Genomic DNA, 13,863 nt, shown 5'->3' with positions numbered 1-13,863 from the left:
CCCAAAATCGTACAGGTCCATGTAATGATGAGTCACTGTGCTGCTGTAGAGGGTATTCGCAAAAATTGTTTCCTCTTATTGGCCAACATATACTATGCGGTGCTGATTAAAGCGTATGTAAATGCAACTCTTTTGTATTCTAGTCATCAAAAAAGAATGTCAGACTGCAGAAAATTGTGCAAATGTGATCAAGTAACTTTCGTAAGACGTAATGTTTAGATAGTGATATACTAGGGAGCTGTAGAGGGCAACAACTGTAGAGGAAGACAGAGTTTGGAATACGTCAAGCAAATAATTGAGGACGTAGGTTGCAAGTGCTACTCTGAGATGAAGAGGTTAGCACAGGAAAGGAATTCGTGGCGGGCCGCATCAAACCAGTCAGTAGACTGATGACCCAAAAAAAAAAAAAAAAAAAAAAAAAAATCTCTATCATATCCAGTTCCCTGGCAAAACTGTTTTTTCCACAGCTAAAATATTCCATTTGTGCCAAAATTCCCAAACTCTCATTAAATATCGTGTTACACCCATTACTCTACGTATGAGAGCCAAATTCAAGGCATCTCATACTCATATTTCTTTGAAGGTATTAAATGTAGTCCGATTCAGGAAGGATGGCGGTTTGTGCAGATAAGCCATGGAAAGAGACTACATTGTTGCCAGTTCCAAGCTACTGTTGCGGTACGCACATACACGTGCTCTGCGCTTGCAGGAAGTGTCTATGCTGAAAATTACGTCTCCCGCATGCTTATGTAGAATTTGTCGCTTACCACCATCAAGCGGTGACAACTCGCAACAAATGGAGCAAAAATAGCCTAAATAACTCTCTACGACAATGTTAAATGCTCGCATTCAAATGGTTCAAATGGCTCTGAGCACTATGGGACTTAACATCTATGGTCATCAGTCCCCTAGAACTTAGAACTACTTAAACCTAACTAACCTAAGGACAGCACACAACACCCAGTCATCACGAGGCAGAGAAAATCCCTGACCCCGCTGGGATGCTCGCATTGGCTACATCATTCACAGCACCATCATTCACAGCAACACTACTGAAAGTTCATTGGCCGTCAGTGAATGCGTGACGTAGATGCGCAGAACAAGGCTAAACTCGACCCACGTCGTTCGTGACTCCAAGTATAGAAGACGACAAAAATAATGTCACTTTTCGAAACGCTAGATGTCATAGCTGTGCTCCGTCTCATACCGAACTAATGCATGCAAAAGTTTCCGTTATTACAGTTATACGCCTTGTTTGGTGAGACTTACAGATTTTTGTCTAATTAATAATTACAAATACAGGTAAAGGAAACATTACGTCGCTCAGTAATGACGTAAACAGTTTTACTCCTCTCGGGAAAGGTTTGCTAGCTATCTTTATGAGTAGGCAGGTTTACGCAAGATTAAGCCCTCAAAAACTCAGCCTTCGCCGTCAACTGGGAGAATGGTGTAAACCGAATTTAAAGAAGCTCCTAACCTCAAACGAGGGGAAAAAAAGTACCTCTCGACTCGGAGAGCTGTCTTGCGGTGTCAAATGGAATAAGCTTATTACAGCAAGGACTCCTGATTGATGGAACCGCGCGAGCACTGTACGCAGTGATATCAGGCCCGTTGGGAGAAGCAGCCAGCTGGCGTACGCAGAAAGCACATCGGTCCCCTCCCCATTCACACAAAACTTCCCCCCGTCCCCCTCCCCAACCCCACCCCAAGCCTGCGCGGGCTCGCGTGGCGGGCGCGTGCACGGCTTCGCTCCCCTCCCCTCCCCTCCCTCGTTCGACGCCAGGTGCGGGCGATAGAATTTCCCACCGAAAGCTGCTAGCCCCTACAGCGGCCGGCTGACGTTCTGTTTGGCTGTCGGCCGTTTGTTTGGCGGTGCATCTCGGCGCGGCCGACCTCAAAATAAGCTCCTGGCATCTTCACCGCTTAACAGGTTGTTCTGTGGAGATTCGCCACGTCAGCAGTAATTTAGATTTTAGACTTATGGCATCACGCGTGTAAAGTACGCGATAATAGAAGTAAAATATTAAACATAAGGAATTAACATGATACTGTAACACATTACTTGGATTTGACTTTACATATTTTCTTTTACAGCCGTCATATTTCTTTCAGCATTGCCCTCAATAGGACGTGTATAGTATCACAGCGATTAATACGTGCATAAGTTCAACGGAAAGGTACCTTCTTCAAGCACAGTGATTCAAAGCACTGTAACTGCTTTAGTGAATTGATTTAATTGGTTTCACTGTTTCCCTGGGTGGGAAACTACCAGCTTGTTGCGTTGCGTAATATATAACCGTGTGATCTCCATATCTCCATATTTTTATCGAGGGAGGAAGAGTAGTTACTGCAGAAGTCTGCCATGTCACTGATCTTCCTACGGAATATAGCTGCACAGAAATTCTGGCGTGCATTTCCAGATATTGCGACAATGTTATTGAGGAAGCAGTTGAAATTAAATTAGCAAATAACATTTTGGGAGGAGAAGGAGGTTTTGCTTATATTCTGCTTGAAATCCATATTTCAGATATAAACGGCCAATTGTATATGAACTTTTATTTACAGGAGAATGACCGGTTATCTTGATATCAGTTCACATCTTCAGGTATACATCTACGAGATAGGGAACATACAATCGACATTCTCATAAAAAAAAACGGATAACTGTCCTAATAATCTAAGCTCTATGGCAGCGAATATGAAATACTCATACGTCAGTAAAACATTAAGCCCATGATACGGGAAAGAGGGGGACTCAACCTTCTCAAAATAAAATACTGCTACCCGCAACAAGCAGGGCAACATAGATCAGATTGGGATGAGAAGTTCCGCCTTATGAAAGACAGCTTTTTTTCTGTTTTTTTTTTTTCACCCATACATGTTTCAGCACTTTTGTGCTATCATCAGTGGTTTAATTTTTATTTTTAACTTACATGATGCTATTGTCCATTTATTTTGGTAGCTATTCTGCTACATAATATACATCTTGTCATAGTTTTGAAGTTGTGGAGCGTTCTCCTGTGTTGTTGGCGGCGAAGTAATTAGGCTTACTTCGTGACCCTCCGCGACACGCTGGAGTACGTTGACTAGCAGTGTGGCGCTGCACGACAGGGCGGTTAGAGGACCGCTGTCCGGTAGGAAGTGCGTTTTCTTAACCATCGAGCTTTCAACGCTATTATCTAGGACTTTTTACCTTCTTTGTTTTCTTATTTTGCGTTTTTCATTGTAGGATAACGCGCTTTTAACATGCCAGTTTTTCAACTGGTCAATTTGATACATGATGCCCTACTTGTTGCGGGTGCCAGTATATTTTGAGAAGGCTGAGGTACCCTCCTTCCTGTATCATGGGCTTAATGTTTTATACTGATGTCTGTGAGTGTTTTATATTGGTTACCACAGAGCTTGGATTATTAGGATAGGTATCCGGTTCTTTTATCAAAACGTCGATTGAATGTTTCCTATCTTGTAAACCTGAAGATGCAATTTGACATCATGAAGCCGGTTTTTCTCTTGCAAATAAAAGTTTGTATACAATTGAAAGCGGTTTATTTCTGAAAGATGGAGAACTTCAGCTGAGGTTGCCCTCGACAAACTATTTGTCTGCCTGAAATCCGTCTCTCTCTCTGGTCAGACAACACAGTGGCAGAGTTATTGCTACTTGGCCGCCAGTTGCTAATTAATATTCACTATCAATATCTTCAGACGTTGGTCATCATTGGTTATTTGGTGGCGCTAGCTGTTTACAGTTGTGCGTATGTTGTCTTTCTGCATATGCTCTGCATAACGAGGTTTTGAATATCTTTACAGGGAGTAGTCTGTCGTTGCACATGTGCCTTGGGACAGACTCATATACAGACTTCTGATAACACGACCTTGGCTTGCTGCCAGCCCATCGTCTCGGTTTCTTATTGGGCAGCTCTTTAATATTTGTTTTGATTTTGCTCAAAACAGAAGCTGATTGCATCGCATTGTGTTTCAGATTACGGTTCCTGTGTGTGTTACGCTCTTTGAATTGTATATTATAAAAATATTTTGCTCGTATTTTCCTTGAGTTCTGCTCGCATCCGCTATATTGGGTGGAGTAAATGATCCTATATTATTTTTTGTTTCTATGAAAGAGAGACTGGTTTATTTAACATGGAAAATCGCAAAACAGCCATACGATTTTAGAAGTTATTTTATTTTATTTTGACAACCAGTTTAACCTATTCAACATACCCTCTTCAGGCCCCATATGCACCTCATGTATAGACATTAAAACGTATCGATACTGGCATACTGCCGCCATCAGTGTCTGAATACCGTGATTCGTATTATGCAGATACTAATGGCGCCAGTATGCCAATATCGATACGTTTGAATGTCTATACACGAGGTGCGTATGGGACCTGAAGACGACGTATTGAAATGCCGAAACTAGTTGTCAAAATAAAATAATTTCTCAAATCGCACGGCTGTATATATATATATATATATATATATATATATATATATATATATATATATATATGTGTCTGTGTGTGTGTGTGTGTGTGTGTGTGTGTGTGTGTGTGTGTAGTTATGCGTACATGTGTGGAACTGATACATTTAAACGCATTGCAAACTCTATTACACTTTATTTATGTTCGCATCCATTTCCTGTACTTTCTCGCTTTTAATGTAGAACACCATGTTATCAATTTTTGACAGAACTGTTATTCAGTGTGTCGTATCTTTCTATTTTTTTTCTCGCAATATGAATGTTTTCTTTTCCTCATTAGTAATAAGAAATTGGTACATCGCCACAGAAGACGGCAAAGATAGGATTTTAAAATAATCTTTGCAACAAAAGAGAAATGTTAAGGCAATATTTATTTGTTAACAACTTTTGTTTCAAATCTCGCTTGAGGGTACTTATGTTTTAGATCGCACACAAGAAGGACGTGTAATTTTTACTCCCGTGTCAACAATGAGTTTTGTAAATGCTATGCGTGACACAAATGCAAGAGGAAAAAATATATATTGCGTGTTATAACAGAAGCAAGACTTTTTTTTTATTTCTGCATATGACTTATACCAGCAATTGTAAGAAGTGGCAGTAATTTCTCCCATCTGGCAAAACGTCTGCTAATCATCAAGATTTAATGGATGGACGGACAGTATGATTGGCAATCACAGAACATTAGAGGTAACATCAGCGTAACTTAATAGTGACTTCTATTAAATATACATATATATGTGTAATAACCAGAATAATTGACTTTTTGTTAAGCACCAAGTTCCTGCACAATACGATTTGTGTGACTTCGGTGCGTTACATTGTAATTTTTCTTACGTTGCGAGGAAGACTGTTCATGGCACCAAATTTACTTTAAACAGGAATTCGTGCTTTAATTCCAGTACTGCAAGTATTAATTACCTCTCATTGCGTAAATTTCGTGCCGATTCATACACTTCGTGTTAGCTGTTGATCTACCTCCAAGCACGGTCATTCCAAAATCAACCAACAAGAGCTAACACGTCAGCTTTATTACATCTTGTCTTGGGATGAGCGTGTAACTGTGCTTTGAATGCTGTTGCTTCTTGCCACTGAGTGCCAGGAGTTTCACAAAGGTTTTCTGGGTATGGATATGGTTTGTAATCTTTGTGACAAGAGCATTCTTTCTTGTTAATGCTAAAAATGCAAAAGTAGCCACGCAAAAGTGTCCACACGTTATTAGCATCTACTAAAAATAATACAACTTAGCAGAAATCAATGTACAATCACCCTCTCCGATGTCCATTAAATGCGAGAAAGTACGGAAAGTGACTCGAACAAAAATAACGCAGAATACGAGCAATTTACTTACAGTACATTTAAATCGAGCAGTTCACACACGGATTCGTAAGCAGTAACAGATATGAGTCCACAGAATACCATGTGACGAAACCAGATTCTGTTTTATATGAAACAAAAGCAAATATGGAGTCATTCACCCCAGCCAGTATTATAGATGCAAGCAAAACTTAATAAGAGTCCGAGCAACATACTTACAATGCAATTCAAAGGGTTCAGCACATACAAGAACGTCGTATTCAGAAACACAATGGGACGAAATCAGCATCTGTCTCATCCCATGTCAGATGATTTTTAGGATTTGCCGTTGCTCAAACGCAATTACTTCCATTTGAAAATGGCCACACGGTCGGAATTGCAATATCAGATTTTAAAAATATATAATTTTACAGTCAAAAGGTGACCATGATGCCATATACAAAATTTTACACGACTGTGAACACCAGCTATGAGAAGTTAATCTTTAGTTTATGAATGAGATTTGTCGAATACAATGGGAGTCCAATAAGTAATGCAACACATATTTTTCAATACACCGTATTATTTCCCACTCTTTCGCCTACAAAACCCTGTTTTGCAATATAATCTCCGTTCGATGTGACGGCCTTACACCGCCTTACTGAGATTGCTTGATGGACCGAATGGTAACACACTACTGTTCGACCTAAGCCATTGTCTTGCTGCATCAACAGACTCCCCATCATTCACCCCGCGAAGTGCATCCTTCATTGGGCCAAAGAGATGAAAGTCGGAAGGCGCGAGATGCGGGCTGTAGGCTGGATGAAGGAAGAATAATCCAATACAGTCCTGTGAGTTTCTCTCGGATGTGCAGACGTATGAGAGGACTTGCATTCTCGTGGAAGTTCGTCTCAATTTTTGTGGCGACGAACACGTTGAAGTCCAACGTTGCAGGAGTAACAACTGTGTGTGTCGGACAGGTTTGCGCGACCATGTTACGGTGATGAGAGACGCCTCGCCCGACGACTCACCGTGCTTTTGTTCACTGCCAGTTCTCCGTAGACAGTCTGGAAGCGCCTATGAATATATGTGATTCTGTGGTTTTTCGCCAAAAGAAACTCAACGACAGCTCTTTGCTTGGAACGCTCATCCGTTTCAGATGTCATTTTGAAGGCTACGTACAGCGTCGCCACCAATTGGAATTTCATGAAATGTAAGGGCTGATGTGGGAATATTCCACGATGTCCTACAACAGATTCCGCATTCTTTTAACTCAAATTTACCGAGAGAAAAAAGATGTGTTGCATTACTTATTGCTCACCCCTCGCATATTACTTTGCAAGACAACAAAAACATTTCCAGGTACACAATATACCATCAGACGATCAGGCCCAACCATTAAATATAGTATCACCTGATACTCGTATTTTACAAAGCAAGAATGTGGATTTTCGCACCCTGTCCTCCAGTGTTCGAAGTTCACTGCAGGCCACCAGAAGCGATACTGTTGTTCTTTGTTTCCGTAATGTAATGTGGGCCTGTACTTCTTAACTTCTTATAATTTTGTGTTCTGTAGTGTGCACCTGCCTCACCCGGCTGCATTTCCGCAAGTGATATTGCAATTTCGACCGTGTGGTCATTATCAAGTGGAAATAATTGCGTTTTAGAACTGTCGAAACCTAAAAGTCATTTGACGTGACATGACATAGAAAGTGGTTTCATCCCATTGTGTCCTTGATTACGAAATTCTTGTATGTACTGCACTCTTTGAACTGCGTTATACATATGTTGCTCCAACTCTGTTTAATCTTGGCTTGCACTCGTAATATTGACTGGACTAAATGATGCCATATTTGCTTTTTTATGTAAAACAGAATCTGGTTTCGTCTCAGTATTCTGTTACTGCTTACGAATCCGTGTGCGAACTGCTCGATTTAAATGTACTGTAAGTAAATTGCTCCTATTCTACTTTATCTTTGATCTGGATGTCGAACGTACTCAGCTCGATTACAGTTGAAATTAGTCTGCTTAGCGTTGTGATTAACTTCAAAGCGTGTTTCTGTTAAGCAGATTTATTTTGTACACACGCTGTTAGTGACGTCTCATTGTAGGCAAAACTTAGTGTGTTGTATGCTGCAGTTAACGACTAAATTTTACGACAAGAAGTTGTATTTGTCAGACGGTGTTTTTGTGCTAACTGCACGTAAATTTGCGAAGTCGTTCCACTGTATTTAGGCTTCTGAACATCTCTAGTTTCATATTGTGGACACTGTTAAGCCTTTACCTTGTGAAATCTTTGCCTTGTGAAATCCTTCAAACATCCTGTTCTGGCAAATATTTTCATTTTTTGATTGTGCTCGACTTTCAGAACTGAACGTAGAAGCAGGAAGTAAAGGAATGGTTATCCAGAGACAGACTGTCAGTAGTGGACCACCAACGGCTAAGAAACATCATTAGCCGCTATAGGGAAAGCAACAGATCAGCAATTACTTTCGGAGGTAATGAGTAGATGTTGTTACGGACGCGTTAAAGCTGGTGTCGGAAGTTAACTGCCTTCTGTATACGACGGGGACTTGGTATACGGTGCTCATAATTAACTGTCGAACTGGTCCTGGGGTTTAGAGGATCTTGTTTGGCAAATACCGGCGTTGCTGCAGCAGATCGGTGCTGCTGATACACGCCGAGTGCTTGCGAAAGTGCTACGGCACCTGTAATTACAAGGCGATCGTGGGTATGAGAGGTGGTCGGTGTGTAGTGGGGGGGCGTTGGGAGGCGACTCAGGGTCGAAGTTAGGCGCGCGGTGCAGTAATTTATGTTTCTCCTGACAGCTTCTGTATGCAGTTGCACTTCTTGCGTCGTTGCAAGGTACTGACATTAGGTTCTTTTTTCGGTTATCAGTCTTCTGACTGGTTTCATGCTGCCCGTCACGATTTCATATCCCGTACCAATCGCTTAATTTCAGAGTGCCACTTACCCTCAACGTCTTTGATTATTTGTTGCACCTCAATCTTCCCCTCCATTTTCCCCCTCTACTGTTCTCAGTATCACCATACACATCGCCTCATGTCTTAACATATGTCCTGTCATCCTGTCGCTTCTTATACTCGACGTATTCCTATCCTCACCGATTCTAAGGAGATCATCCTCATTTTTTATCTTATCAGTGCGTGTTTTTCAGCATCCTTCTGTATTGTAACATTTCAGACGCTTCAATTCATTTCTTTTCCGGTTTTATCGCGGTACATGGTTCAGTTCCAAAGAATGCTCTGGACCAGAGTGTACGTCTCGAAATTTCTCTCTCAAATTAAGATCTATATTTGATACTAGAAGACTTCTTTTCGCAAGAAATGCTCTCTTTGCTTGTAGTAGTCTGATTCTCATGCCTATTTGCTTCGTTTTTCGTGTGTTATAATTAGTACAGTTGTTCAGTTTGCTTCTTTCTTTTTATGTTCTGCGATCTACCGGTTTCGGTATATCGAGTGCATGTCATACATGTTTGGGAAGCGAAGATGACATCCGTGCTCCAGGGTTTGGCCTGAAGTGGTACTTGGTACCGAAACCGATAGCAGAAAAAATAATTTAAAAAAATTGGCTAGGTGGGAGTAAGGTTCGCGCACTGAGAGTTCCGTGGAAACTTAATTGTGTATTTAGATAGTCAATCCATTCAGGCAGTCAAGAATGTTTACTACTTTTGCCTGTTATCAACATTGATACTGGCAAGATATCGGTCCCATGTATTCTAAGACTTTGGAGAATGTTGTAATTTCAACTTTGAAGTTTGGTGTGATATAATTGTAAAATAACAATTTAGGATTTTTCCCTTTGCTTGTACTGTGAAACTTTGCAAAACTGCATGATTCTAGGTCACCGGGAAGTACACTATAGGTTTTGATGAGTGAGTTTGCGTTATGACACATAAAGGACAGTATCTTTTGACTGAATTAACTTGTTGTTGTTGTTGTTGTGGTCTTCAGTCCTGATACTGGTTTGATGCAGCTCTCCATGGTACTCTATCCTGTGCAAGCTTCTTCATCTCCCAGTACCTACTGCAGCCTACATCCTTCTGAATCTGCGTAATGTATTCATCTCTTCGTCTCCCTCTACGCTGCCCTACAATACTAAATTGGTGATCCCTCGATGTCTCAGAACATGCCCTACCAACCGATCCCTTCTTCTAGTCAAGTTGTGCCACAAGCTCCTCTTCTCCCCAATTCTAATCAATATGTGATCTACCCATCTAGTCTTCAGCATTCTTCTGTAACACCACATTTCGAAAGCTTCTATTCTCTTCTTCTCTAAACTGTTTATCGTCCACGTTTCACTTCCATACATGGCTACACTCCATACAAATACTTTCCGAAACGACTTCCTGACATTTAAATCTATACTCGATGTTAATACATTTTTCTTCTTGAGAAACGCTTTCCTTGCCATTGCCAGTCTACATTTTATATCTTCTCTACTTCGACCATCATCAGTTACTTTGCTCCCCAAATAGCAAAACTCCTTTACTACTTTAAGTGTCTTATTTCCTAATCTAATTCCCTCAGCATCGCCAGACTTAATTCGACCACATTCCATTATCCTCGTTTTGCTTTTGTTGACGTTCATCTTATACCCTCTTTTCAAGACACTGTCCATTCCGTTCAACTGCTCTTCCAAGTCCTTTGCTTTCTCTGACAGAATTACAATGTCGTCGGCAAACCTCAAAGTTTTTATTTCTTCTCCATGGATTTTAATACCTACTCCGAACTTTTCTTTTGTTTCCTTTATTGCTTGCTCAATATACAGATTGAATAACATCGGGGAGAGGCTACAACCCTGTCTCACTCCCTTCCCAACCATTGCTTCCCTTTCATACCCCTCGACTCTTATAACTGCCATGTGCTTTCTGTAAAAATTGTAAATAGCCTTTCGCTCCCTGCATTTTACCTATGCCACCTTCAGAATTTGAAAGAGGGTATTCCAATCAACATTGTTAAAAGCTTTCTCTAAGTCAACAAATGCTAGAAACGTAGGTTTGCCTTTCCTTACTCTAGCTTCTAAGATAAGTCGTAGGGTCAGTATTGCCTCACGTGTTCCAATACTTCTACGGAATCCAAACTGATCTTCCCCGAGGTCAGCTTCTATCAGTTTTTCCATTCGTCTGTAAAGAATTCGCTTTAGAATTTTGCAGCTGTGACTTATTAAATTGATAGTTCGGTAATTTTCACATCTGTCAACACCTCCTTTCTTTGGGATTGGAATTATTACATTCTTCTTGAAGTCTGAGGGTATTTCGCCTGTCTCATACATCTTGCTCACCAGATGGTAGAGTTTTGTCAGGACTGGCTCTCCCAAGGCTGTCAGTAGTTCTAATGGAATGTTGTCTACTCCCGGGGCCTTGTTTCGACTCAGGTCTTTCAGTGCTCTGTCAAACTCTTCACGCAGTATCATATCTCCCATTTCATCTTCATCTACATCCTCTTCCATTTCCATAATATTGTTCTCAAGTACATCGCCCTTGTATAGACCCTCTATATACTCCTTCCACCTTTCTGCCTTTCCTTCTTTGCTTAGAACTGGTTTTCCATCAAAGCTTTTGATATTCATGTAAGTGGTTCTCCTTTCTCCAAGGGTCTCTTTAATTTTCCTGTAGGCAGTATCTATCTTACCCCTCGTGAGATAAGCCTCTACATCCTCATATTTGTCCTCTAGTCCTTGTTTAGCCATCTTGCACTTCCTGTCGATCTCATTTTTGAGACGTTTGTATTCCTTTTTGCCTGCTTCATTTACTGCATTTTTATATTTTCTCCTTTCATCAATTAAATTCAGTATCTCTTCTGTTACCCAAGGATTTCTATTAGCCCTCGTCGTTTTACGTACTTGATCCTCTGCTGCCTTCACTATTTCATTCCTCAAAGCTACCAATTCTTCTTCTACTGCATTATTTGCCCCCATTCCTGTCAATTGTTCCCTTATGCTCTCCCTGAAGCTCTTTACAACCTCTGGTTCTTTCAGTTTATCCAGGTCCCATCTCGTTAAATTCCCACCTTTTTGCAGTTTCTTCAGTTTAAATCTACAGTTCATAACAAAGAAATTGTGGTCAGAGTCCACATCTGCCCCTGGAAATGTCTTACAATTTAAAACTTGCTTCCTAAATCTCTGTCTTACCATTATATAATCTATCTGATACCTACTAGTATCTCCAGGGTTCTTCCATGTATACAACCTTCTTTCATGATTCTTAAACCAAGTGTTAGCTATGATTAAGTTATGCTCTGCACAGAAATCTACAAGGCGGCTTCCTCTTTCATTTCTTAGCCCCAATCCATATTCACCTGCTATGCTTCCTTCTCTCCCTTTTCCTACTACCGAATTCCAGTCACCCATGACTATTAAATTTTCGTCTCCCTTCACTACCTGAATAATTTCTTTTATCTCCTCATACATTTCATCAGTTTCTTCGTCATCTGCAGAGCTAGTTGGCATTCGTTAAAAATGACGATCATTCCACTTGGGACCTGTGGAATGGTACATTAGCTTATTTGTTTTAGTTGTAAATATTTGTCATGTATTGCTGTTTTTCTGACATGTTCCACATCCTGGAGGACCTCCTCACTACGGATCAATTGGAATGAAAGTAAATCTAATCTGATCTAATAAACTTGTACTACTGTAGTAGGCGTGGGCTTTGTATCTATCTAGGCCACAATAATGTGTTCACTACGCTGTTTGCAGTAGCTTACCCGTAGTCCTGTTTTTTTTAATTCATTATTAAACCTAATCCTGCATTACCCCTATTTGATTTTGTATTTATAACCCTGTATTCACCTGACCATGAATGGGGATTGCATCTTTCAACACGACCGAACACATGTTCATAATGCACGGTCTGTGGCAGAGCTGTTACACGACAGTAACATCCCTGTAATGGACTGGCCTGCACAGAGTCCTCACCTGAATCCTGTAGAACATCTTTGGAATGTTTTGGAACGCCGACTTCGTGCCGGGCCTCACCAACATCGATACCTCTCCTCAGTGCAGCACTCCATGAAGAAAGTGCTGCCATTCCCCAAGAAACCTTCCAGCACTGATTGAACGAATGCCTGAGAGAGTGGAAGCTGTCATCAAGGCTAAGGATGGGCCAACACCATACTGAATTCCACCACTACCTTTGGAGGGCGCCACGAACTTTCAGCCAGTTATCCGGATACTTTTGATCACGTAGTGTATCTCCTATTTTATCCGAATCCGTTCAGCGATTTAGTCGTGGGCGCGACCGCTACGGTCGCAGGTTCGAATCCTGCCTCGGGCATGGATGTGTGTGATGTCCTTAGGTTAGCTAGGTTTAAGTAGTTCTAAGTCTAGGGGAATGATTACCTCAGATGTTAAGTCCCATAGTGCTCAGAGCCATTTGATTTAGTCGTGGAAAGCTGACAAACACACTTGTATATCTTATTGATTTTGCAATGTGTAGCTGGTGTCACCCTACATAAATGCTGATCATCATGTCTTTTAGGTGACGCCCAGCGTCGACCGAAGGAGAATGTCAGTTTGATTTATTTTTAAAGCAGGCTTTTACGAGTTAATTAAATAGAGCGCTCCCGAAATTGTATAGCGCAACATTCGTTTTATCGATATGTACTAATAAGGACATTATTAACAGGCAGAGTAACCAGTACTCCACCAGCAGTCAGTGTTGGCCACGGCGGTGCTTTCGCTGCTGCAGTACTGGTTTTTCTTTCTGTTTTAATGTCTCTCTGAATATATAGCGATAAAACGAATATTAGAGTGCGCTAATCTGGGAACACTCTGTAGAATGGGCGCGTAAAATTCTGCTTTAAAAATCATTTTACTTGTGACAGCAAACAAACCAACACTTCCCGTCGACACTGGACGTCGCATGAAAGACATGGTGAGCACTATTTGGGCTGACTCCAGCTGCACAGAACGAAATTGCAAATATCTACGGAAACACCAGAGAAAATGCGCCTGACGACTCTTAGGAGAGGCACCCGGCTTAATAACGGGAGGCAGATAGGGCTTACTAAGAGTTCCACGTTTGCTGGCTGAAGCAACAGAGTAATTATCCAGAAAGCATTCCGCGC

Source organism: Schistocerca piceifrons, chromosome 2 (genome assembly GCF_021461385.2).
Source record: "Schistocerca piceifrons isolate TAMUIC-IGC-003096 chromosome 2, iqSchPice1.1, whole genome shotgun sequence".
In the NCBI taxonomy this organism is placed as follows: domain Eukaryota; kingdom Metazoa; phylum Arthropoda; class Insecta; order Orthoptera; family Acrididae; genus Schistocerca; species Schistocerca piceifrons.
Note: the sequence above shows the minus strand (reverse complement) of the source record.